This window comes from Nyctereutes procyonoides, unplaced genomic scaffold, assembly GCF_905146905.1.
Source record: "Nyctereutes procyonoides isolate TBG_1078 unplaced genomic scaffold, NYPRO_anot_genome, whole genome shotgun sequence".
Taxonomy (NCBI): domain Eukaryota; kingdom Metazoa; phylum Chordata; class Mammalia; order Carnivora; family Canidae; genus Nyctereutes; species Nyctereutes procyonoides.
Window position 1 is genome coordinate 27,980,444 of NW_026575121.1, and position 26,601 is coordinate 28,007,044.

Consider the following 26,601-nt stretch of genomic DNA (forward strand, 5'->3'; position numbering starts at 1 on the left):
ACAAGAAGAAAGTCCTTACCAGGAACTGATCCTGATCTGGGATTTGTACTCTCCAGAACTGTGAGAAAATAAATTTATGTTGTTTAAGCTATCCAGCCTGTAGTACATTGTTATAGCGGCCCAAGCAAACTAAGACAGGTTATAACCACAATCCTAGGCACATTATAAATACTGAATGAAAATTAGTTGATTTCCATGACTGTGATTGTTCCCAGTACACAGTTTATGATTTTATAGTAAGACCTTAACAGAAAATACTTTAACTATATGGAGATCAAAGATTGCTATACTTCTCAAATTAGGGTTAAGAACTAAGATAATGATTTCAAAACTTCTATAAACTATAACTAGGGCTGAAATAATTTTTTCTGCCCAAGGTTTGCATTATTAACCAAAGGGACCAATGAACTTCTATCGAAACAGAAATCTCACAAATTATGAAAGAGTGCCAGCAGTACAATATCCAGAGGCTCATATTCTTAGAATAAAGCATCCTTTAGCATACCTCACCACCCTGGGGCACCAAGATAATGAAAGCTCACAAAAGACGATGGTAAGAAAAATGGCAGCCACCTTGCTATAAGATGTAGTGAAAAATCTATTTTTCCCTACTCTTACCCACAGCAAGTTGTATCCAGCAAAGGGCACCACATCTAAGAGGAAGCCCTTCACACTTTAGACATCAGATATTTGTTTATCTATTACTAAAATGTTCTGGTGATGGAAGTTTATTACAACAATTTTGTGTCAAACTGAATAGTCTTAAGGAAACGGTGCATTTTCTTTCACACACATTAGTACTATGTGAGTTAATGGTGGCAAAAACATGAAGCCAGAGAAGGACTACTGATCATCAGTAAAACAGTAGAATGCAGAGTATCAACCAAATTGATGGGAGTCATATAGGAAATAAAAAGAAATAAATATCACTTTAAGTTCACAAAACAAATTATTGGTAAAAACAACTAAAAAAAAACCATAATTAAAAAAAAAACCAATATATAGGGTCATCATGTTACATGTAACTATTAAAAAAGAGATAATAAAATGGGTTAAAAGAAAAACCTAGATACCAAAAAAAAGCACTAATTTATAAAACAAAAAAAATTAAAAAGGAAAAGCTAATGACAGAATAAGTAGACTGGTAGAGTAAAATCAGATACACTTAAACTGTTCCTCAAAAAGAAAGAACATGAATGACAATATGAATGTTAGTCTAGGATAAATTTAATCTGAAAGGCATTCAGTACAGAAAAGGATAATAATTTTAAGAAAAGTCATGGAAAGGGATCCCTGGGTGGCGCAGCGGTTTGGCGCCTGCCTTTGGCCCAGGGCGCGATCCTGGAGACCCGGGATCGAATCCCACGTCGGGCTTCCCGTGCATGGAGCCGCATGGAGCCTGCTTCTCCCTCTGCCTGTGTCTCTGCCTCTCTCTCTCTCTCTCTCTCTCTCTCTCTGTGACTATCATAAATAAATAAAAAATAAATAAAAAAAATTAAAAAAAAAAGATTTAAAAAAATAAAAAAAAAAAAAAAAAAAGAAAAGTCATGGAAAAAAAAAAAAGTCATGGAGTTATATATGCCAAACAATACACAAGTAAATATACATGCAAAGCTATCAAAAATTTAATGAAGACATAGAACCATAAACAAAACATATGTGAAAAGCTTCACGATAATGGATTTGGCAAGGATATCTTGGATAGGACGCCAACAGCACAGGCAACAACAACATACTATTGGACTTTTGGGCATAAAAGGCCACTTTCACAGAGTGAAAGTCTGAGAATAGAAGAAAATGTTTGCAAATCATGTATCTGATAAGAGGTTAATATCCAGAATACAGAAAGAAATTCTAAAATTCAACAACAAAATCCAACTATAAAATGGGCAAAAGGACTTGAATAGACAAGTCTCCAAAGAAAATATACAAATGGTCAATATGCACATGAAAAGATGCTCAACATCACTAAGCAGGGAAATGCAAATCAAAACCACAAGGAGATACCACTTCACACCTATTAGACTGGCCAGTATAAAAAAAAAAAAAAATCCAGAAAATAGCAAGTATTAGCTAGAATGTAGAGAAATTGGAAACCCTGTGCAATGTTGGTAAAAATGCAAAGTGCTGCAGGTGCTGTGGCAAACACTATACCAATTCCTAAGAAATTAAACACAGAATTACAACAATATACAACATTCCACCTCTGGTTATATATCCAAAAGAATTTAAAGCAAAGACTCAAGACATTTGTACACACATGTTCATGTGGTATAAATACAATTTAACATTATACAGCCTTAAAAAAGAAGGACACCTGGACACATGCTATAACATAAATGAACTTTGAAGACATTAGGCTAACTAAAATAAGCCAGTCACAAAAAGACAACATATGATTCTACTTATAGGAGGTGTCTAAAATAGCCAAACTCATAGAAACAGAAAGTAGCATGGTGGTTGCCAGGGATTGGGGGTGGGGAGGCAAGTAGTTTAATGAGTACAGAGTTTCAGTTTTGCAAAATGAAAAAGTTATGGAGATCTGTGGCACAACTTAACTGTACACTTAAGAATGGGTAAGACAGTAAATTTTAAGTAACTTTTATCATTTAAAATAATAAAAAATTTTAAAAATCCAATGAAGATATAAAAATATGACTAGAATACAGAATACACCACTTTTGAATTGATCAAATCTAACAGGAAAAATGTTAGAACATAAAATAATTCAAAACAAATCAATAAACACTCAATCCAACACATGAAAATGGAGTATCACACTCCTCAGTAGATACTTTTATTCAAATCTCTATAAAATATTTATAAAAATAAATTCTAGGGCAGCCCGGGTGGCTCAGCGGTTTAGTGCCACCTTTGGCCCAGGGGCTGATCCTGGAGACCCGAGATTGAGTCCCACGTCAGGCTCCCTGCATGGAGCCTGCTTCTCCCTCGGCCTGTGTCTCTGCCTCTCTCTCTCTCTCTTTCTGTCTCTCATGAATAAAAATAAATAAAAATTTAAAAAAATAAAATAAATTCTATGCTTGGATATAAAAAAAAAAGTATAATTATTTAAAAATGAGAATGTTTTAGAGGTGCCAGGGTGGCTCAGTCAGTTAAGTATCTGCCTTCTGCTCAGGTCATGATCCTAGGGTCCTGGGATTGAGCCCCACATCAAGCTCTATGCTTAGTGGGGGCCTACTTTTCCCTCTCCCACTGCCCCTCCCCCTTCTACTCATGTGTTCTCTCTCAAATATAAACTTTTAAAAAAATAAGAATGAGGGCAGCCCGGTGGCACAGCGGTTTAGCACCGCCTGCAGCCCGGGGTGTGATCCTGGAGATCCGGATGGAGATCTGGGATCGAGTCCCACATCCCTGCATGGAACCTGCTTCTCCCTCTGCCTGTGTCTGCCTCTCTGTCTCTGTGTGTGTCTCAATAAATAAATAAAACCTTATAAAAATAATTTTTTTAAAAAAAGAATGTTTTACAAAGTTAGTCTCTAAAAATAAATCAAAATTTAAATAGAAGTACAAAAAGACTTAAAATAATAATAAAAACTAGCTCTAGAAATCCTTTATGTAGAGGCCACTTTTAGGCAAACAAGCGTGAGTGAAGAGCCCACAGCAGGAAAATATCCAATGGAAAAAAGACATCTTCAGCAAATGGTGTTGGGAAAACTGGACAGCTACATGCAGAAGAATGAAACTGGCCACTTGCTTACCATTCACAAAAATAAATTCAAAGCGCATTAAAGACCTAAATGTGAGACAGGAAACCATCAAAAGCCTAGAGGAGAACACAGGATTTTGATGGTTCACTCTTTGACCTCAGCCTAAGCACTTCTTACTAGGCACATCACTAGAGGCAAGAGAAACAAAAGCAAAGATGAACTACTGGGACTTCATCAAGATAAAAACTTCTGCACAAAGAAGGAAACAATCAACAATATTAAAAGGCGTTCTACAGAATGGGAAAAGATACTTGCAAATCTAACAAAGAGTCAGTATCCAAAATTTATGAAGAACTTATCAAACTCAAAACCCACAAAAAAAAAAAAAAATCCAGTTCAGAAGTGGGCAGAAGACATGAATAGACATTTTTTCCAAAGAAGACATCCACATGGCCAACAGACACAGAAAAGATGCTGAACATCACTCATCATCAGGGAAATACAAATCAAAACCACAATGAGTTACCACCTCACACCTGTCAGGATGGCTAAAATTAACAACACAGAAAACAACAGGTGTTGGTGAGGATGTGGGGAAAGGGGAACCCTCTTGCACTATTGGTGGGAATACAAGCTGGTGTAGCCACTCTGGAAAATACTATGGAGGTTCCCCAAAAAGTTAAAAATAGAATTAACCTATGATCCAGCAATTACACTAATAAGTATTTATCAAAGAGATGCAAAAATAGATTCGAAGGGGTACATATACCCTTATGCTTTTACAGCAGCATTATCAACAATGGCCAAACTATGGAAAGACATAGCCAGCACACACACACACACACAATGGAATACTAGGCATCAAAAAGAATGAAATCTTGACATTTGCAACAATGTTCATGGAAGTGGAGTGTATTATGATAAAGAACTCCGAGAAAAACAAATACTGTACGATTCCACAAGTATGTGGAATTTAAGAAACAAAACAGATGACCATATTTGGGGGAGGGAGGAGGAAAACAAACTGTAGGAGACTCTTAACAAAAGAGAACAAACTGAGGGTTGATGGAGGGAGGAGGTTGGGGAATGGGCTAGATGGTTGATGGGTATTTAGGAGAGCACTTGTTATGAGAACCACTGGGTGTTGTATTTAAGTGATGAATCACTGAATTCTACTACTGAAACCAGTATCACACTATACATTAACTAATTCAAATGTAAATAAGTATTTTAAAAAATAAAAGACAGGGCCCACAGTGACCCCCTGGCTGAAGACAGGCCCACTAGGTGACACACCTCAAAATATTTATAGGCCCTAACTAATGAATGGGCTACTTCAAACTAGTCACAGTTACAAAAAAAGAGAAGATTCCATACATTGCAGTACCTCCTCATCTTTCCTCTTTAAAAGCCCCCTACTACTGCCTCACTGTAGACAGCCTCTCTGCTATCCTGCCCACCCCACTGCTCCCTTGTTGTTTATTCAATAAATTTCTATCGCTTTTGTTCTGAATCAGATGAATTCTTTCCCCTGGCATGCCACTGGTTTCCACTCAATCATGGCCCCACATGTGAGGGGCCCCCATCCGATTGGGAGACACTTCATTTAGATACTACACTTGACTCAAAGAAGAAATTAATACTAAGATTATAAACTAAATTATAATAAAATTACAATTAAAATCACAAAAATTAGAAACAATGAAAAAGAGACTAATCCTTCGCCCAAAAAGTATAGAATATAGCAATAGATTTCTAACTTCAATGCCTTCATAGTTAAAAGATTTATTTTTAAAAAGAACTGATCAAAAAAAAATTGAGAAAACGAGCTTAAAGTCATGAGAGAAGTAAAGAAACGGTAGAAATGATGAAAAATGCAAAAGCTTCTTTTATAAAAGCATAATAAAATAGCAAAGCAACTTATTGAACATTTAAGAAAAAAAGCAGTGAAAAAATAAACAATACTAGGAATAAAAAACTTAGATATGCTTTATGGTAGAGATGTAATTACATATTCTATGTCCTAAGGCAACAAATTTAAAAGCTTATAAAATGGGTACATAGAGAGATACAAAGATCATGGATATGGATAACAATTTAGTTGCCAGAGATCACAGATACAAATAACAGATTGGTGGTCACAGGGCAGGGTATGAGGGGGTGGGTGAAGGGACAGATGTGGTCAAAGGTATAACCTTCTAGTTATAAGATAAATAAGTTCTGGGCATGTAATGTTCACCATGGTGACTACTGTTAGCAATAGTGTATTATATAACCGAAAGTTTCATCACAAGAAACAACTATAACTATGTAATGATAGATGCTACCCAGTGTTAATCATTTAGCAATATATACATATACATCTAATCATGTGTTGTACACTTAAAATCAACAGAATGTTGTATGTCAATTATATTTCAATCAATTTTTTAAAAAACACCTGGGCAATTTCCTAGCCAAAACTTGATCCAAAAGAAATTGAAAACTTCAATGGACAAATACACAGAAGAAATTAGAAAAAAGATTACATATCTTCCCCTAGAAAAAATATTAAAACGGTGACTTAATGATTCATACCTAAGCATTACCTCCAAGAAACAGTTTCAACTGTAGCTCATGGAAAGGCATGATTATTTTCTCAATTTCTGAATCCACCAAAATACGTATATAAAAATATGACTCAGCAGCAAGAAAAAATATTAGAAACCAACCCCACTTGTGAATACAGATGTATATATTCTAAGTTTCATTCCAATTTATCAAACAGAATCAATTTAAACAAAAATAATAAGTTATGGAAAAGTACGGTTTGATCCCTAATGCAGATAGTTCAATATTAATAAATGCTCTAATAAAATGCTTTATAGGGATCCCTAGGTGGCTCAGCGGTTTAGTGCCTGCCTTTGGCCCAGGGCGCGGTCCTGGAGTCCCGGGATCGAGGCCCACGTCAGGCTCCTGGCATGGAGCCTGCTTCTTCCTCCTCCTGTGTCTGTGTCTCTGCCTCTCTCTCTCTCTCTCTCTCTCTCTCTCTCTCTCTCTGTGTGTGTCTATCATAAAATAAATAAATCTTTAAAAAAAATAAAATAAAATGCTTTATAACAGTCAACTAAAGAAAAAAGATGATTTATCAGATGATTTTTTAAAATACCTATATAAAATTCAACAAGCACTCCAAAAAAAAAAAAATAGAAAGAAAAAAAGAATTAAATCTAAGTACATTTAAGTTACACAGGGGTAGAAGGAAAATACTTATTTAAGATGAGTATCATACAAAGTCATAATGTTGAAAACAAAGCTTTTAAGTTACAAGGCACCCAGGTAAAGTAAGTTCCAATGGGTAAAAGTTCTATGGTTCCTTCATAGAGAAACAGGACATTGCCTTTGACCATGATACTGGAAAAAGAATGAACAGTCATAAAAGTATATAAGAAACAGAAACCAGAATGGTGGTTGCCAGAGATCCAGGGGAGGAAGATATAAAGAGTTGTTGTCCAATGGGTATACAGTTTCGGTTTGGCAGGATGAAAAGTCTGAGATCTTTTGCACAACAGTGTGAATATAATTGACATTACTAGGCTATAGGTTTAAAAATAGCTAAGATGGCAAATTTTTTATTGCTTTTTATTGCAATAAAAATATTTTCTTCTAATTGTGTTGTCTTTTGTGGGGGGATTGTTTTTTCTTGTTTTGGGGGGGTTTATTTTGTTTTAAAGATTTTATTTATTCATTTGAGACAGATAGATACTGAGAGAGAGAACATGAGCAGAGGGAACAGCAGAAGCAGATTCCCTGTTGAGCAGAGAGCTTGATGTGGGACTCAATCCCAGGACCCTAGAATCATAACCTGAGCTGAAAGCAGACACTCAACCATTTGAGCCACCCAGGTGCCCCTGCTTTTAAGAGAATGGGGGTGGGGAGGTAGGGAGAGAGAGAATCTTAAGCAGACTCCATGCCCAGCACAGAGTCCAGCATGGGCCTCAATCTCAAATCCTGAAATCCAAACCTGAGCTGAAATCCAGAGTCAGATGCTTATTAACCAACCGAACCACACAGATGCCCCTTTTAATTTTTAAGCAGATTAAAAAAACAAAAGCAAAACAAAACAATCCACTAAAATCGTAACAAATTCTTAAAAGCTGAATGTGGGCCAGTACAATCAATTAGTATCCCAAGAAGCCCCTGATGCAAGGACATTCCCCAGCCAAACACTCTGCTCTTTTGCAAGCCTCCTCCAGATGCTAAAACAAAAGAATGAAAAAAGAACAAGAGAAATAAAAGAGTCCTCACCCTGAAAGGGGGGTACAAAGGTAGACATCAGCTACCACTGGAACACAAGGACAAAATTTGGCCTCATCCCATACTGTACTATCAAATGAAGCAAAAGCCATCTGCCACAGGAACAAGGACAGAAAATTCACCCAGGTCCAAAATTCCAAAATGATACAAAAAAGAAACCAGACATGCTGATATACAGAAAACGCACATAAACATAAGCCTCCCACTGCCAAAATACAGAGTCTGACTACTACAAGAAGGTATAGGCATGCTATCAAAGTGTGAACTCAGACTTAGGTACACCAGGCTTACCTAGGACTGTAACTGGTGTAAGAGAAGTGAGACCCCATCCACTCACCTATCCACAACTCTACCCAGACCATCTATTGCTGAAATAGAGGCAAAAGGACAGGAGAAGGCCCCCTGTGACACTAAAGTTCAGAGCTGACTGAAAGTTGAGGGTATGGCAGGAATGCTGAAAAAACTCAATAACATTCCAGGTCTCACAGATGTCTCAAGGTAAAAGCAGTGTATTCCTGAAGGAAGCTGAAGTCTCTGGTGATGTGACAGTTCAAAAGCAACAACAAAGTAATAATGCAACACATCTACTGCCCAAAATGATTTATCTTCCCCCTTTATAGACACTAATATCTTGCAGAATAAGAGGTATACCCATTTCTTAGTGTAATTATTTACCTCAGCCTCTACTGTTCTTTTATACATAATGTCCAAGAGTTAGTCAAATATTACAAAACACAAAAACAAACCAAGTTACCCACTGTCAAGAGATAAAGCTATCAATATAATCAGATCCCCAGATGGCAGAGATGTTGAAACCATCAAAGAGATACTTTAAAATAACCATGATTAAAATTTAAAAGAATCTAGAGAAAGACAACACACATAAATGGAGAAATTCGGTAAGTTGGTAGGAATTTTTTATAAGTGATATGAAAACGCCAAAGAAAATAGCTGTACACCAAAGATAAAGAATTCTTTCATCAAGTTTACAAAAGACTGGACATACCCTGAAGGCAAACAGAGAAAAGTAACATTATATAGAAAGAAACAAATATCAGAATGACAAACGATATCTCATCAGAAATTATGTAACTAGAGGATAATACACCATAGCAATACATCTAAAGTAATGAATGGGGAGAAAATGGTCAAACTAATTTCAAACCCAGCTAAACTATTTCAGAAATAAAGGTATATAGGCATTTTCAGATAAGCAAAGCTGTGAAAAGTCACTGTCAGCCCTGCATACAAGAAATATTTTCTTTAAGCAAAAATAATATACTAGATAGAAACTTAGAACAAAGAAATAAAAAACCCGGGATCCCTGGGTGGCACAGCGGTTTGGCGCCTGCCTTTGGCCCAGGGCGCGATCCTGGAGACCCGGGATCGAGTCCCGCGTCGGGCTCCCGGTGCATGGAGCCTGCTTCTCCCTCTGCCTGTGTCTCTGCCTCTCTCTCTCTCTGTGACTATCATAAATAAATAAAAATTAAAAAAAAAAAAAAAAAAAAAGAAATAAAAAACCCTTGAAGTATTAAAAAAAAAAAACAGTAAATGCAAAATGCAGTTATTCTGACTTCTAATCCCATTAAAGGGAACTAAATCTTTAAAGCAAAAGCAATACCTAGAAAATATATGATTTATAATATGTTTAAGTTAAAACATATTTAAAAAATAGCATAAGCAGTGGGAGAGAAAAATGGCAGTAAACTGTTGTAACATTCTATCGTACAGGAAGTATTCAATAACGAGAAATTAATGACATATATTGGAAACTTTAGAGTAACCACTAAAAACACAAAACAGATGCAATTAGTGGAGATAAAATAGACTACTAAAACATAATCGAGCCCAAGAAAAGGCAGGAAATTGAAAAATAAGAGCAAAAAAAAAAAAAAAAACAGGTGAGACAAAACAAAGAGCAGGCTGGTACACTGAAATCCAATCATATAAAAATGTTTAACATAGGGACACCCTTGGTGGCTCAGTGGTTGAGCATCTCCCTTTGGCTCAGGGCATGATCCTGGGGTCCTGGGATCGAGTCCTGCATCAGGTTCCCCATGAGGAGCCTGCTTCTCCCTCTGCCTGTCTCTGTGTCTCTCATGAATAAATAAAATCTTATTTAAAAAGTGATTATAAACAAACAAACCATTCCAAATAAAAGTTGGAGACAGTAAGATTGAATTAAAAAGTCACACACAATTATGTACTGTATTTAAAGGAAAAACAGGGGTATTACATGATGATAAAGGGGTCAATTCACCAAGAAAACACAACAATCCTAAATACGTATGCACCTAATAACAAAGTTTTCAAAATGCATAAAGCAAAAACAAATAGAACTGAAAAGAGAATTAGACTATTTCACTATTGCATTCTAAATACTTCAACCCTTCTTTCCCAATAACTGACAGAACAAAGGGGAAAAAATCAGTTGACAATTCAGAATACTTGAAGAACATTATTAACCAATGTGGCTCAATGGCTCAACGTGGCTTCATAAAATACCGATCTAATTGACATTTATAGAATGCTCCATCCACCAATGACAGGATAGATAGCTTTCACGTGGACATGTAATATACACTAATATAGACCATATACTGAGTGATAAAACAAATCTCAGAAAATTTTTAAAGAAACAAAATCATACATACTCTGAAAATCATGGAATTAAATCAGTATCAGAAAGGTATCTGTACGGGGATCCCTGGGTGGCGCAGCGGTTTGGCGCCTGCCTTTGGCCCAGGGCGCGATCCTGGAGACCCGGGATCGAATCCCACATCGGGCTCCCGGTGCATGGAGCCTGCTTCTCCCTCTGCCTATGTCTATGTCTCTGCCTCTCTCTCTTTCTCTCTCTGTGACTATCATAAATAAATAAAAAAAAAGAAAGGTATCTGTAATATCCCCAAGTATATGAATATTAAACAACACAATCCTAAACAATCCAAAGTCAAAAATGAAATCACAATGGAAATTAGAAAATATCTGAACTGGATCAAAGTTTAAAAGAGCAATGCTCAAAGTAAAATTTATGACATTATATCCTTACATAAGAAAAGAAGAAAGGTCTCAAATCAACACTCTAAGCTCCCACCATAAAAAAAATTTTTTTAAAGAACAAATTAAACCTGTAACAAGCATAAGGAAGGAATAATAAAGATGAGGAATCAATGAATCAGAAAAAAGTAAAAGTTGTAGAAAAAAAATAATGAGGCCAAAAACTGGCCCTTTCAAATATCAGTAAAATAAAAAACCTCCAGCCAGAATGATCTAGACAAAAAGAGAAAAGTGACAAGTCACCTACATCAGGTATAACAAGTCATCAATACAAATCCTACAAATCTTAACAGGACAATATAAACAACTTTATCCCAGTAAATTCTATAACTTAGGTGAAAAAGCCAAATTCCTTCAAAAATACAAACTAAGACGTTTCATTCACAAATGAATATATAATCTGAATATCCCTACATGTGTTAAATTAAAATTGTAGTTAAAAGGCTTCCTGCAAAGGGAGAAAAAAAAAAACTTCTAAATCCAAAGGAATTCTCTGGTGAATTCTTCCACACATCTAAAGAAGAAATGATTCTACACAAAGTATTCATAAAAAAAGATGATAGAACACTTCCCAAGTTATTTTAGGAAGCTAGGAATAACCTGAAAGCAAAATCAGATAAAATACATTAAAAGAAAAAATAAAAAGTACTGAACGTTATAAATATACGTTTTAATTCTTAACAAAATAATAGAAAATCAAATAAAGCTATATATAATTAGATAATGCACCAAGAACAAGACTTATACAAGGAATGAAAGTCTGGCCCAACATTTAAAAACCAAGCAACACAATTCACTATATTAAGAAACTAAAACAGAAAATCATACCATCTCAATAAGTATAAAACAGCCAAAAACATATAAAAATACTTAGAACTAAATTTAAGAGGAAACAACCATTACAAATAAAATATTAAAATCTTTTTCAAGTATAAAAAATGATATAAACAGAAAGACACTCATGTTTTTGAATCCAGATGATTCATTGCACTAAAAATATTAAAATGTTACTTGTTCCTTCAGTATATACAATGTAATATAATTCCAATTAGTATTACAGAGGGGGCACCTGGGTGGCATCTGCCTTCTGCTCAGGTCATGATCTCAGGGTCCTTTTCCCTCCCCCTCTGTCTGCTGCTCCCCGCAACCCTCCCCCCCCCGCCCCGCTCATTCATTCATTCTCTCTCTCTCATAAATGAAATCTTAAAAAAAAATAAAAAAAAAAACAGGATTTCTGTGTATTTTTTGCTCAGGAAGCTGGGACAATGAATGAAATTCTACTATTAGATTTGGATTTTACTATTTTAAAAGAAAAAATCTGGTATTATCATAGGATAGAACATAAAAAAATACAATTGCAGAATTTATATTTATTGGTATAAGGATACATTACTTTTAAAATGGGATTAATATGCATCCGAAAGTAAATAAAAGTGGCTCTCTCTCTCCTATAGCATGTATAACTAAAAATTCCACATTTACTAAAGATCAAAGTGGAAAGAAAAATTCAATGTGTTTTGCCTGTTTTGTCAATGTAGAAAATGTTAAAAAAAAAAAAGTTAACCAGACAGAATGAATGGATTATATAAAAATTAAAAATGTTACCTATCAAAAGATATCTCTTGAACCAACAAAAGGTCGGTTTTTGAAAAAAATATTTACAATGCAGATATCAAATGCTTAATAACCTCAATATATAAAGAATTCCCGCAAAAGGACAACAACCAAGTAGAAAAATGAGCAAAGAGTATGAAAGGGCAATTCTGAGAACAATTCCAATGTACCTACAAAAATAGGAAGAGATGTTCAGTGTCACCAGCAGTCAGGAAGTATTAATTTAAGGTAACAGTAAGATACTACTGCACAACTATCAGCTGGAAAAGCGTCAACTATTGCTGACGGACGTTCAAGGAAAGAGTTTTGCATGCGTTAACTGGTAATATGAACCGCTACCGCTACAGCTTTTTTCTTCAAAGCAATGTGGCAACATTTTGAAGCCGTACAGAATCTCACCCTGGGACTATATCCCATTGGTCTGAGTATAGATATAAAGGTACTTATCACAATATTGTTTTTAGTGGAAAAAAAACAGAAACAAAGTATTGCCCATCAGTAAGTTAATGGTTCAGCAGACTATGAAAGAACCTATACTTTGAAATATCGTGGAACAGTTTTTTGTTCTTGCTTTTGTTTTTTAAATGGAGTAGAGATACAGCAGTTGAGTGCATGTATTTCCCTCAGGCAGTATTGAACCAAAAAACAAAGCTGACAATAGTCTCCAAAATATAATCTCATTTTTATAATCAGTGATCAAAAAACCTTGTGTGAATGTCTATAATGTTGAGTACATGGAGAAAAATATAAAAGGACACATAGTTCTGATGACATGGGTTATGAAGGAATGGAATGTTATTGCTGACTACAAGAAGGGGAGCAGTAGGGAAAAAAAAGAAATGTAAAGTCTTCACACACATACTTTTATCAAAGATATATTTGTAAATGCTGCTCAACAAGTGAGTTTCCGCAAAACATTTCCTACAGATCTTAAGTTGTTCTTTGAAAACCTAAATCATAAAAGTAATAATAAATTCATTTAAATAAATATCTAGCTTTGAGTTGGTTACAAGCATTAAATGAGATAATGCCTTTTAAGAGTATCCTACACGTTCTAGGTACGACAAGCACAAAGGGGAAAAAAAAAAACTAAGACAATCACATGCTTAAATGGAAAAAGATTTTCTGATAAGATTAAAAGTACTTAAAAGAAACTAAAACATAAATCTAAAAACATGTGGGATCCCTGGGTGGCGCAGAGGTTTGGCGCCTGCCTTTGGCCCAGGGCGCGATCCTGGAGACCCGGGATCGAATCCCACATCGGGCTCCCGGTGCATGGAGCCTGCTTCTCCCTCTGCCTGTGTCTCTGCCTCTCTCTCTCTCTCTCTCTCTCTCTCTCTCTCTCTCATCATCTAGTAGACTAGATAGATAGATAGATAGATAGATAAATAAAATTTAAAAAAAAATCTAAAAACATGTGGGTATTATTTTTAGGCATACTAAGGATCTAAATGAAAAGAAAATTAAATTAAATATACTAAAGCAGGGCCCTCCCTCTGAGTGTTCCTCCTAACCTGCTTATACTTAGGACAAAGAATACCTTTGTATTCTCAGCACCTACCACAAGCCTTGGTACATGGTAAGTGATAAACCAGCTCCCAAATTTTCTTCAGAGTAATGATGCCTCTATTTGTACAGTCTCTTCTAAAATTAACTATTTTTATCTCTCTGAGCTCTCTGTATATATTTTTTATGTCCCTTTAAAGTACATTTTGGAAGGATAGAATTTATCCAATAATATTCACTGAATATCTTATATAAGCTTGATACTAGCTACTGACACTTCTGTACAAAGCAGACTTTCAAAATTTAAGACTAAATGAAACTTAGGAAGATAGCAGTCGAATGAAATGGAAAAAATTATTTTACTGGTGTTAGAAATCAAGGTTCTAATTTCAACTTGGCCACCTTCTCGTTCTTTTACCTTCATATGACTTTAATATCCTCATGAATAAAACAGTAACATGAGTCCAATCCACCTTATAGGATTGTCAGGATGAAACTAAAACCACCTTGTAAACCGCCAAGCACTAACCAATTTTTTTTTTTTTTTTTTGCTAGCCCATACTTCCCAAGTATTCTGAAGTGTCTTAATTACCAAGCTATTTATAAATAAAAACAACTGCTTCAGCCTCGAGCCTTGGTATAATCTCAATATACTCAATAGAGAGCTCAGTGTATAGTAAGAATTCTATCAAATATCAAATGCCCTTGATAGACTTATTAAAAATGAATCTCTTCCTTGTTATATATTATCTCAAAATGAAACATTCTGTGTTTCCTTAAGTGTTCTGTATTTATACCTAAAGCAGAAAGCTAATGCACATTCCAGAGGATGTCAGTCTAAATAACCAACCGCTTTAATGTAAAAGTCTCTTTCTAAATATCCCTTCAAGCAACACCTCTGATAAATCACAACTCACTGTGACCTTCTGTAAAACTGATCAGTTTTCCAGTTTTTCCTTCATTGTTCTTATGTTAACAAAATAAATTTCTTATTCCTATATTCAAGGTTGTTGGTCAAGTCTAAAATTCCCACCATTTATAAATAAATTATACATCACATCCTCAGCAATATGAAAAAAAATTTCACTAGACAGCTTCACATAAAGTGTATTTTTAAAATTATATTAACCAATCATCACCTTTTTTTTTTTTTTTTTTTTTTTTGCCCAAATAAGCCTTCTCTAAACTCATTATAACACTGCATGCCGTACTATCCAAGTACTTTCAAGGATCTATTTATCTATTTTCAGGAAACACAATTTTCTGGTGATATGGCAAATGATAAAAGTTTGTTGCCAAAAGACCATAAAGCCATCAGTTCTAAAGGATAACAGAAAAGGAGGTATGAAATCACCCCAGAGGCCAAAAGATGATTTTAATTTGCTTTCTTATTCTAGCAGTCTTGCTTTTTCTTTTCTGTAAAAAGTAAACATTTCCCACAAATAACTACTGCTATATCCACTAAAAACCTGAAACCCTTGATTTTCCAGATAAAATTAATTTTTTCCTATGCACTTTGTTTAAGCAACTTACAGCACCTGGTCCATTTATCACAAATTACTTTGTATTATAATTTTCTAAGTCTTATCTCCCCCTCCTTGACTTTAGGCTCACTATAGATGATGACCTACCCATTTTCACACACGATTCCAGATTACATGATAGGAGCTGAATATATAAATGGGTCAAACAGGTAAGGCATTTTTAATAGAGACTATGTTTTTTATTACTTTTATGATATCTCTGACTATAAAAGCTTTATCAAATGGCAAAATGCATACTGGCCAGAAGTTACTGGTCTACTACCACTGCTTGACAACATCCTGTAGCAGTTGCTCTTCTAAAATAATTTTTTGGATTAGGTCTCATAATTTGTTTTAGTATATGTATAACCCATCACAGAACTGGCTTCTGTACTGAAGTAAATATTCTAGTACATGTATTCTGTTAAGTGTAGCATGTCCATATAACCTATGAATAAAATAACAGCTTCTAAACACTATATTTGCACAATATTCCCATTTTTTGCTCTATTCTACAGTAAGATAAACTCTGGACTATCCTATTTAATGCTGAAGGGAGATAAGAGTATCGCAGGGAGGACAGAAAGGCTTTCCAGCATTCAAATCTTTACTTTGAGAAACGGCTATTAACCATGATGGCATTAATCTGGTGAACATTAGTTCCTACATCTAGAAAATAGAAAGCGTAACATCATACATATGTACTCAACAAATATTTAATAAATAAAAAGAGGAATTTCATATTTTTAAAATATAATGCACTCCTGAAAACTTACACAAAATTCAAATGTGTAAGTCAAGGGGCCAGACTTACATTTTAAAGGAGATCTACTCCCAGAGACAAAAGAAATATTACAAAATCTATAGTTATACATAATCTATTTTAAGTACGGTCACTAAAAGCAGATGTATAGCATTTTGTATATTCTATAACCTTATTTTTCACAATTTATCAGATTAACTCCAGTAAGCACCTTCAATAAAGATGTACCACTTTTCAACACACCTAATGATTTCCGTTTCAATTGTGTATCAGGATGATAAACCCTGTTACTCATAACTAGAAGCAGCACTTTCATTTCTACCCTCTTTCATTTATTTTGCCAAAAGGCAAAGCTAGTACAATTTTCAAATAATTTCTAAAATTGTTGTCAAAAGTAGCAAAGTCATGGGGGGGGAGGGGAACTCTTACTTGGCAGTGAGCTGCATCATACACTAGCTTAAAAAAAAAAAAATGCATCCATGCACTGATGTTCCTATGTCAAGAGCCACGGTATAAAAGGTACCTTGGGCGTCTCCACCTATAGTATTCAAAGTACAAATTATTTGAAAGTCAACTACACATACCTGCATACTAAAGAGTGCTTACTAAGTAAGCTAATGCATGAAAAACACAGTGCTTAACTTCTGCACAATAGAGTAGCTACTTTATCTTACTGCTACTCTTCATTCTGAATGGTTGCTTTTAACAGAACTACTCTATAATCCAGCAATTCTAAACAGCTACTTTTAATAGAACTACTTTATAATCCAGCAATCACATCACTAGGAATTTACCCAAAAAACACAACACTAATTCAAAGGGATAGATACACCCTGATGTTTACAGTAGCACTATTTACAATAGCTAAGATCTAGAAACAGCTCAAGTGTCTATCCACAGATGAATGGATAAAGATGTGGTATATATACACAATGGAATATTACTCAGCCTTAAAAAAAATGAAATCTTGGTATTTGCAACAACATGGATGGAGCTACAGAGTATAATGCCAAGTGAAAGAAGTCAGAGAAAGACAAATACCATAAACTTTCACTCATATGTGGAATTTAAAAAACAAAAAAAAACAAGCAAAGGGAAAAAGAGAAAGAGACAAATCAAGAAACAGACTCTTAATTGAATAAACTGATGGTTACCAGAAGGGAAGTGGGTGGGGGATATGTGAAATAGGTGATGGAGATTAAGGAGTACACTTGTCATGATGAACATCGGGTGATACGTGGAAATGTGAGTAACTATATCGTACTCCTGAAACTAATATAACACTGCATGTTAACGAACTGGAATTAAAGTTACAAAAAGAAAAAAGAAAAAAGAGAGAGAGAGAGAGCAATATCCTGGAGGAGACTAAGATCTATCGAGCACTACACATGTACACAGTGCATATACTAGATGCTTTATGGACATTACCACAATTTTAGTCCTCAAAAACTTTCAACAATGTTGACATTATTTGTTCTTGTTTTTGTTTCTACTTATCAGTGAGGAAACGGAGACTTGGAGAATTAACTTGTCCAGTTAGATGGTCAAAACCAGGGTAGTTTGAAGTTTCAAACCTGGAGCTGTTTGACTCCACTGCAAAGCTTCATTTCGCAAAAAGAAAAAAGAAAAAAAAGAAGGAAAAAAAAAAAGAAAATGTAATGAAATGTGTAACAGCTAAAAGAGTTGAATATACTTAGCCAGAGATGAAAAGACTGAGGTAGGAAATATCCATGAATCCATGATACTGGCATTTAGCTACGGAAGGGTTAGTGGCAGGGACTGTGTTCCTTGATCTGTTCTTTCAGTAAGTATTTCAGCACTGAGGGCACCTGGGTGGCTCAGGGGGTCTGCCTTGTCTAGGGTCTCGATCCTGGGGTCCTGGGATCAAATCCTGCATCAGGCTCCCCGCAGGGACCCTGCTTCTCCCTCTGCCTATGTCTCTGCCTCTCTCCCTGTGTTTCATGAATAAATAAATAAAATCTTTAAAAAAAGTATTTCAGCACTGTATGATCAGTCACAATGGGAGTCACTGGGTGCGAAGCCAGGTAATGACTATGAAGAAGATACATTTCCTGCTCTCGAGGGGCTTACTACCGGGAGGGGACAAGGCAAATCAACAAGCAATCATACCAGATGGAACAGCTTATACTTCAGGGCCATACAATACAGACTGGTACCCTGCATGTTAAGCTAGGGATGGTAAATAAGAATCCCACAGTAGGTGATGTTTACGGTAATAGTTATAACAGGAACGGGAGTTAGGCAAGGTGTATGTGCACGCGGAAAGAGTCTAAGATTTGTTATACTGATGAGCAGCCTTGAGTCTGTTTCTTTGCTCTTGCAAGAATAGTGTTTACACAGAGTGTGCGTGAAGAAATATTCTCTTGTTTCTCAACTGAGAAAATGCAGCTGGGGAGAAATTACATAAATTAATATTGTTCTTAATTTTCTCAAATGTATATATGTAAAAAAATGTACGTGGCAGAAAAATGTGTGCATATAAATAAAATGTGTTCAATGAATTTTCAAATATCCATGTAATGTCTCCATCATTTACCTTTCTTACTGTGCATGTACTGTGTTACAACAATGTCTGAGTCTAACCAAGACACTTTAAGCCATAAATCAGACATAGCTTAATCAACAGAATCTTGGCTTAACTAGGGATTTGCAGTTCAATAGACTGTTCTAAATCATAGTACAACAGCACAAATTTAATGATTCTATAAAAAAAAAAATTAAGGGATTTTTAAAAACCAGTTGATAGAAGTTTCAGTTGACTCACTGAAGAAATAGCCTGGAGGTTTTACAATCTCTAAATAATCACTGTTGATCTTTATTTTCTATTTTCTGTAAAATGATCATGGGAACTGTATTTTCACGTACATTCTTTACAAAAGCTCAGATACTTCACCTGCATTATATAAATGTTACTAGTAACTTTCATACCAGCTAGAGAAACTTTTTAAGAATGACTTTCTCAAGGTCACAGAGCAAATCTCTGGTGAGACAGGAATGGAATTCATGACCTTTGACTGCCAGAAGTTTTCTACCCACACTCGGAAATTCCTTCTCCATAAGTGTAATTTATATGGTCACTTTGAGAGGCTGGAAAGTTCATCCCTTGTAGGGATGTGGGGGATGGAGAGGGAGTGGTTTTCCTGTCAAATCAGTTGCACACTAGTACTTTTTAGTTTTACAAAGTGATTTTTATGCACACTATCTCCTTTCACCCTCACCATGGCCCTGTAAAATGCATTTTATTTTTCCCATTTGACACTCAGAAAGGTTGAGAAATGTGACCAAGGTCATCCAGAGTTAGTAAGCAAGAGACCCTGATTCAAACTGTGATATCTCTGCCACTTAAATCAGTCCAGATAACAGGATATATAGTCTTAGCAAATACCTGATTGTGAAATGAATAAATGTTTTCTTTAGAGTTATTTCATTTTTTAGCATCATTCATCTTGGTTGTCATTTAGTTTTGTTGTTTTGTTTTCTTTGGGGCAGGGCTGTTTTCATGTTGTAAGTTTGCTTGCTCAACTCAAAACCAAGTGAGAATAATATTATTAAACACAGGATTTGGAAAAAAACAAAAAAACACAGGGTGTGATCCTGGAGTCCCGGAATCGATTCCCATATCGGGCTCCCTGCATGGAGCCTGCTTCTCTCTCTGCCTATGTCTCTGCCTCTCTGTGTGTATGTGTCTCTCATGAATAAATAAAATCTTTAAAAATAAATAAATAAAAGGATTTAAAAAAAGAAAAACTTTGTTTTCCCTTTTTTTTTTTTTTATACAAGGGAGGGAGGGTTTTTTGTTTTTTTTTTTTTTACCATAATTCTTGGTCTTAATGTATGTGCTGTGTGGGGGGGTGTATATATATACCAACACAGGGAATACAAAAACTCACATTCATAAATATAAAAACTATACACACACACACACACACACACTCACACACATATATACATAAAATATATTCTAAAAACCCTAAATGTGATGAATGTAGCCCTGGGAACACAATTCCTGGCTGTCTAGGCCAGTAAGTTGTAATAGGGGCAGTTTCTATTACCTCTGATGGGACTGGGAAAACTATTCCAAAGCCCTCCAATTCTTTCTCACCTTCCATGTAGCAGTACAGCAGCAAGGGCTTTCTGCTACACCATCTGGGCCTAAAAAGCAATACTGTTTGGCCCAGTTCAGTTATGCTAATATTCAAAAATACATATCTTGAAATTAGCAACGAAAGAGAAATAGGACTTTAAATTGAAAAAAAGACAGGAAGAAAGATCATACCAGAGCAGAATTCTTTGGGTAAATATCCTGTAATCTACTGCCAGACCAAAACAAATTTTTATGGAGCAAAAGAAGTACTCAAGTAGCCACTTTTATGACAATAAACACCCAAAACCGAAAAATCCTTTTGTAACATAATTACTGAGAATATATAGAGAAAGCAACCATTTAATCCACAGCATGTGTTCTCTACCACAAGAACTCAAAAGCTGACATCAGATGGGGTGTGGCTGGTCTAGGCCCTGAAAATGAATTCTGGCCTGTTGAAGTCAGACAGTTCTCTGGACAGGCTTGGGATGGAGAAACACAGCAGATCTCACAGAGCCTAAGGCTGTTGACCTCCTGGGCACAGGGCAGGGCCCATCTGTTTACTTGCATTTTGATTTGGGGAGCTGTGGTTGTGGTGGATGAGTTAAGACTGTGGTTTATAGGGTGTTGCCAGTGATTTAATTGTAATATTTTTACCCTCACATTTTGTACATACTTAAGATTGAAAGCTGTGCATAATTTGTAGCTGAAAAATAAATATAAATTTTAAAGCAGAAAATAAAACGGACACAGGGCAGAGATACAGATATTTCCACTCTACTATCATATGGTATTTTCAAAAGGTAAATGATAAAGGTAAACTGCAACCTATCTTAGGAGTTATTTATAAAAATGAAAGTTGCTTTCTACAAAGAAAAAGATAATCACGGCGGTCCGTTCTATTCAGTCGGGGGGATTTTTAGCTCTTGTTCATTAATCAACATGGAAGCACCAGTGGAGAGACTTCCTTATCCAAAAAAAAAAAAAGATTAACTTTTCAAATGAGTTTGTGCCGCTAGTACTGTAGAATGCAACACTCTGTTGTGTTAATACACAAATCATCTACAGTTACGTTTATGAAGTTTAAGAAGACTGCCTTACAATATAAAGAAAACCATTTAACACCCCCAATTTAATGTGATCGTACAGATGAATTTCACATAAACATGAAATTCCCCACTTTCCATTTCCTGCAATGGTAAAAACATCCAAGACCTTTATATGTTCAACTATTTAACAATATCACCTCACTGGTAACGTTACTCAATACTCTAGATTAACCAACGCTGGCTCATGTTCAAAATGCCCTCAGTGTAGGCCTAAAGGCCTAAGCACTTGTGTCCTCTTTGCAGAAAGGGGGGGAAAAAAAAAACACCTATGTTTAAGACCAAATTATTTCATTAAGCTGGTAACAGCCTGCTTCATGATGTAACATTTAAAACTCAGTCTTTTAAAGTGCTTGTTTACTTTTCACAGGAGGTGAGGAAGTAATCCCCAAGGAACACGTATATTTTTAAGTTGACCAGAACCCCATTGCTATTATATGCCTGATGCACGCTCTTCGGAATGAATGAACGTCAAGCATCCTGATTTGTTTTTCCCTTGGCCTGAGGAGAGTGAGCGCACTAGTGTTTGCAGTCCCTTCCCTTTCTGTACACACATAGGCTGCAGCTGTAGTAAACAACCACCAGCCAAGAGTTGCTAAGGTCAAGGTCTCAAATGCTACACCAGGACCAGTTTTCTCCCAAATGACATTCGGTTACTAAAAAAGAACTTTCTAGAGAAAAAAATATTGAGGGCTCACTGGCACGACAATTTTCATTCAATAAATAGTAAGACAAAGCCTTCCAAAATAAAGTTTATCTGAACAAAGTTTCCTTTAAATATGCATTACTAAGTAATAAATAACTGAAGCAACACAAAAATAAACAGAAACCCCTCAAGAAAGCGGTTTATCTGGCACAACTATACTAGTTGCACAGTTTTAGTTCCTAACTTAAAACTTCCAAATTTCACCAGCTTTAAGAATATTTCACAGTAGTTATGAGTTACGAGGCAGAATAATAAACCTCTCTCCTAAATACCTTATAAACGTCTGCCAATAATTCTGCGCTCTAATTGCTCTCTCCCCAACCCAAAGAAGCCTACCAGACTCCAGCTAGTCTTTACATTGACCAGGTTGCAACAAGAGATAGAACTTATGCAACTGAAATGTTTGTCCTTCAACATCCCATGTCTACACTAAGCTTCCACAGTTAAACATTTTCTAGCCTGGAAGTATACCCGTTTATCAGAACCAATTTCTACATGGTTCTAAAAAATGTAAACAACATGTGAATGAGGTCTACAAACAGCACAAGCAGGCTCTTGGGGGGGGGGGGGTCGCTGTTTTTACTAAATGCCAATTCCAAAGAGCGTTTCTTGGTTGATGGAATACACCCACTCTTCAAAGTGACCACTCCTATTGCCATCACAAGCTGCTTCCTGGTAAAAGCCACCAAATTTATTTCGAAGCATTTACTTATCTAAACAACTCTCTCTCCTCCAGTAAGAAAAGGGCCTGGAGGTGTCTAGGTGGATTTACTGAATGACGTTATTTGATTGGCAGATGTCTACTGAAGCCACTGGATGCACATGCAGTAAATGTAAATAGACCTGCTCACCTCCCCGGTGCCACTGAGAAACAGAGAACATTAAAGCTGATTTAAAACAAAATATCCGACTGCTCGGCGGAGAATTCTATTAGCCAGTGGAATTGCTTAAAACAATCCATACAGAACCATACTCAAGCCATCTGTACAGTTAAATTAGAGAGCTGACAATATTAACCATACAAACTGTTTATCCAGATTACACATTCCGTTGTACTAATACTCTTTAACTCCACAGTCAGTTTTTATCAGCTGAATTAAGGGTATTACTATTAAAGTATGCAAAACTCGAAGCGCAGGGTGAAGGGGGCTGGGAAGCTGCAGGGCATATAACAAAGGAATTGGTACTTTTTCCAAGCGTTTGCCTCAAATGCACTTCGAAACAGAACTGTTGAGTGCACCCCACCCTTTTCCCCAAAGATAAAAGTTCTCAAAGTTCTAATAGGCAGTTCTCTGCCCAACAAAAGCAGGATTGATTCTCCCCGTAGGGGAGCATCTAACACGAACACCAACTAATGTCGCGGAGGTCAAGTCCGAGTCCTGGGAGCGAAGCTTCTGTAAGGCAAAGAAGTGGCTCGCAGGCCGGGTCCGCGGGCTCCCCGGCTCGGGGGGCGGGGGGCGGGGGGGGGGACGTGCAAAGTTGCCCCTTGTCAACTCCGGCCGGCTCCCCGTAATTGAAAATAACAGCCGCGGGCCAGCCCCTGGCTACTTCCAGGGACCAGGCACTGTAGCAAGTGACAGTTACACATCATTACGACCAGAGACAATAATGAATGTAGCACCAGGACCACTATCCATGCCAGCAGTGTCATCTCCGCCTTAACCCCTTCCCTTCCACTCCTTGCAGTGCACACCCACAGCCCACACGGCCCCGGGGCGGCAGCTATTCACCGAACTCGCTCTATTCGGGGGGGCAAACTACTTCCACAACCACCACCGCCTCCCCCTCCCCATTCAGCCCCGGTGCTTCATTTCTCATCCTTGGCAACTGACAGGCAAACACTGCAACCAATAATTCCACTAGGGGTAGAAAACATTGGCTTAATTCATGGTACTTGATTAAGTTCAAAAAAAAAAAAAAAGAAAGAAATTGGAGAGGGAAGGGGAGAGAAATCTTCTTTCTTCTCCACGTATCCGACCGACGCTACTTGCTTTTGCAATAGCATCGCCCTCCCTCGGCCCCCTCCCGCTTCCCAACACTTTCCCCCTTTAAGAGCACAGACCAACCAAAATGATTTAACTTGAGCAGATGACAGAAGGAAAATAAAACATGTTAAGAGAATACGGTCTGATTTGGGATGGCAAAAAAAAAAAAAAAGGAGGGGGTTGTTTATTTTGATAAGAAACGGAATCAGCACAGACCTGAACAGAAGCTGCAGAGCAGGAGAAATTGTTTTCTTTCCCTCACACAGAGTCCCCCTCTCTCTCTCTCTCCCTCTCCCTCTCCCTCTCCCTTTCTCTCTCTCGCACACACGCGCGCGCACACTCACTCTCGCACACACACACACACACACTCACACGGCGTCACCCGCGCACACTCACTCGCGCACTCGCACACGCACACGCAGAGCCTCTCAGCTGCTCTCTGCAGTTCTCAGGAAATGAATGGGGGGCAACCCAGGGAACTGTTGTACTTGCAAATGACTTACCCGGATCACATGATGCGCTAAATGCAGGGTGGGCCGGTGGGTGGAGGCTGCCGAGACGCGAGCCCCGGTCTAGCGTGGGGAGCCTCGCCAGGCCCGCATCGAATTACCCCGGGGCCCAGCCGAGGGGGTTGCAAGACGCCGCTTCTCCTCCCTTGCAGCCCGCGGCTCCGGAAACCGGAGAGGCGCGGGGGGCGGGGCGGGGTGGGGTGGGGTGGGGTGAGGTGAGGTGCGGGGGGGGTGAAAACACCAAACCCCCAAACAAAAGAGCTCCGGGTCCTCCTCCCCAGAAACAAAGCCCCGCCGCTGCGGGCGAGCCCCGGGGTGGGGCCGAGGGCGGGGGCGGCGGCGGGGAGGGGCTCGCTCAGCAGGCGCTAAGTCGCTTTATTGCCATAAAACGGGGCCCCCGAGCCGCTCCGCCCGAGGATTAGGAGGCGGGCTCTGAGTGTGATGGTTGAAATCCCCGGTGGGAAACTAACCCCTCCCCGCTCGCAGAGGTAGAAGGCAACACCCACCGCCCGGCCCTCGCCTCGCCGCCCGGGCCGCCGCCGGGCTGGGGGGTGGGTCCGCGGAGCCTCCACCCCGCCCCACCCCGCCCCACCCCTGCCCCCGCCCCCCGGCCTCCGGCCTCGGCCGAGCTTCCCTTCCACCTGCACCACCTCGCTGCGGCGCCCGAAATAACCCACACATGGCGGCCCGAGCTTCGGGAGCCGCCGGCCGAGCGGGCCCGCGGGGCCTCGCGGCGGGAGGAGCCCCCCGGATCGCGCCTCGCCCGGCGAGGACTCTCGCTGAGCCGCGAGAAAGTCCCCTCTTTTGTGTCGGAGCGCGCGAGGCAGCCTCTCGCGGAGGACTCGGAGGCGAGGCCAGCGCGCAGCCCGCGCGGCCCCCGCCCCCCTCTTGGCCCCCGCCCCGCGCCCTCCCCGCGCCCTCCCCGCGCCCTCCCGGCCAGCCCGGCCCGGCCCGGCCCGGGTGGGGGCGTGCGCGGAGGGGGCCGGGCGCGGAGGGGGCCGGGCGCCCGAGCCGGCCCCGCGGCTCACCCGCCGGCGAACTTGGAAAGGTGTGGGCGGAGCCGGCTGCGGCGGCCGGCGGGGCTCCCGGGGACCGCCCCCGGGCCCGGGCATCGCCCGAGTCGGGCAACAATGGGGTCCGGGCGGGCAGGGGCAGCGCGGGCGGGCGGCGCCCCCGGGGCTGGGCGGGGACGGGAGCGGGGCCGGGAGCGGGGTAGGGGGGCGGCGCCCTTTGCGGGGGAAGCGGGGGCACCCTCCCTCGCGGCGCTTCACCTTGGGATGGGTGGGGGCGGGGGCGGGCGCACGCCTCGCCGGGGACGCCGGGCCGCGCGCGTGGGTCGGGCAAGCGGGCGAACTTGCGGGAGCGGGAGCGGGAGCGGGCGGAGGCTGCAGCTGCAGACGCCCCGCCGAGGCCCCGCGGCGCCCCCGGGGGGAGGCTCGGTCCCGGCCGGCAGCCCCGCCCCCGCCCGCCCCCGCCGGCGCCCGGGGGAGCGGATCCTCGGGATCCTGGGGCGGGAGGCGTTTGGCGGGAGGCAGCGGCGGGGCGCCGGTTCCCGCCGCGGCTCGCGGGGTCCGCGGGGGCGGGGGCGGGGAGGAGCGCGGGCGGGGGCGGGCGGCCGGGCGGGGCGCGGCGGGGATGCGGGCGCCGCTCTCTCGCTGGGCTAGGTGAGCGCGCTCGGGCTCCCGGCCCCGCCCCGCCCCGCCCCGCGCGGAGCCCGCCCGGGCCGCGGGGAGGCTGCTGCCAGGGGGAAGTTTCTGTGCGGA

The 26,601-nt window shown here is 39.4% G+C and overlaps 1 protein-coding gene across 2 annotated transcripts in view; it reads right to left on the reverse strand.

Moving 5' to 3' along the window:
- Nucleotides 1-25,235, reverse strand: part of KLF12 (KLF transcription factor 12) — a 424,918-nt gene extending 399,683 nt beyond the window's left edge. The window contains exon 1 of one of the 2 annotated variants that reach the window (XM_055336030.1): nucleotides 24,833-25,235. The gene's annotated coding sequence lies outside the window, so the exon portion shown is untranslated. Of the gene's footprint in view, nucleotides 1-24,545; nucleotides 24,710-24,832 lie in introns of those variants that run through there. The other variant, XM_055336031.1, reaches the window with a different exon arrangement.
- Between the last annotated feature and the right edge of the window lie 1,366 nt (nucleotides 25,236-26,601).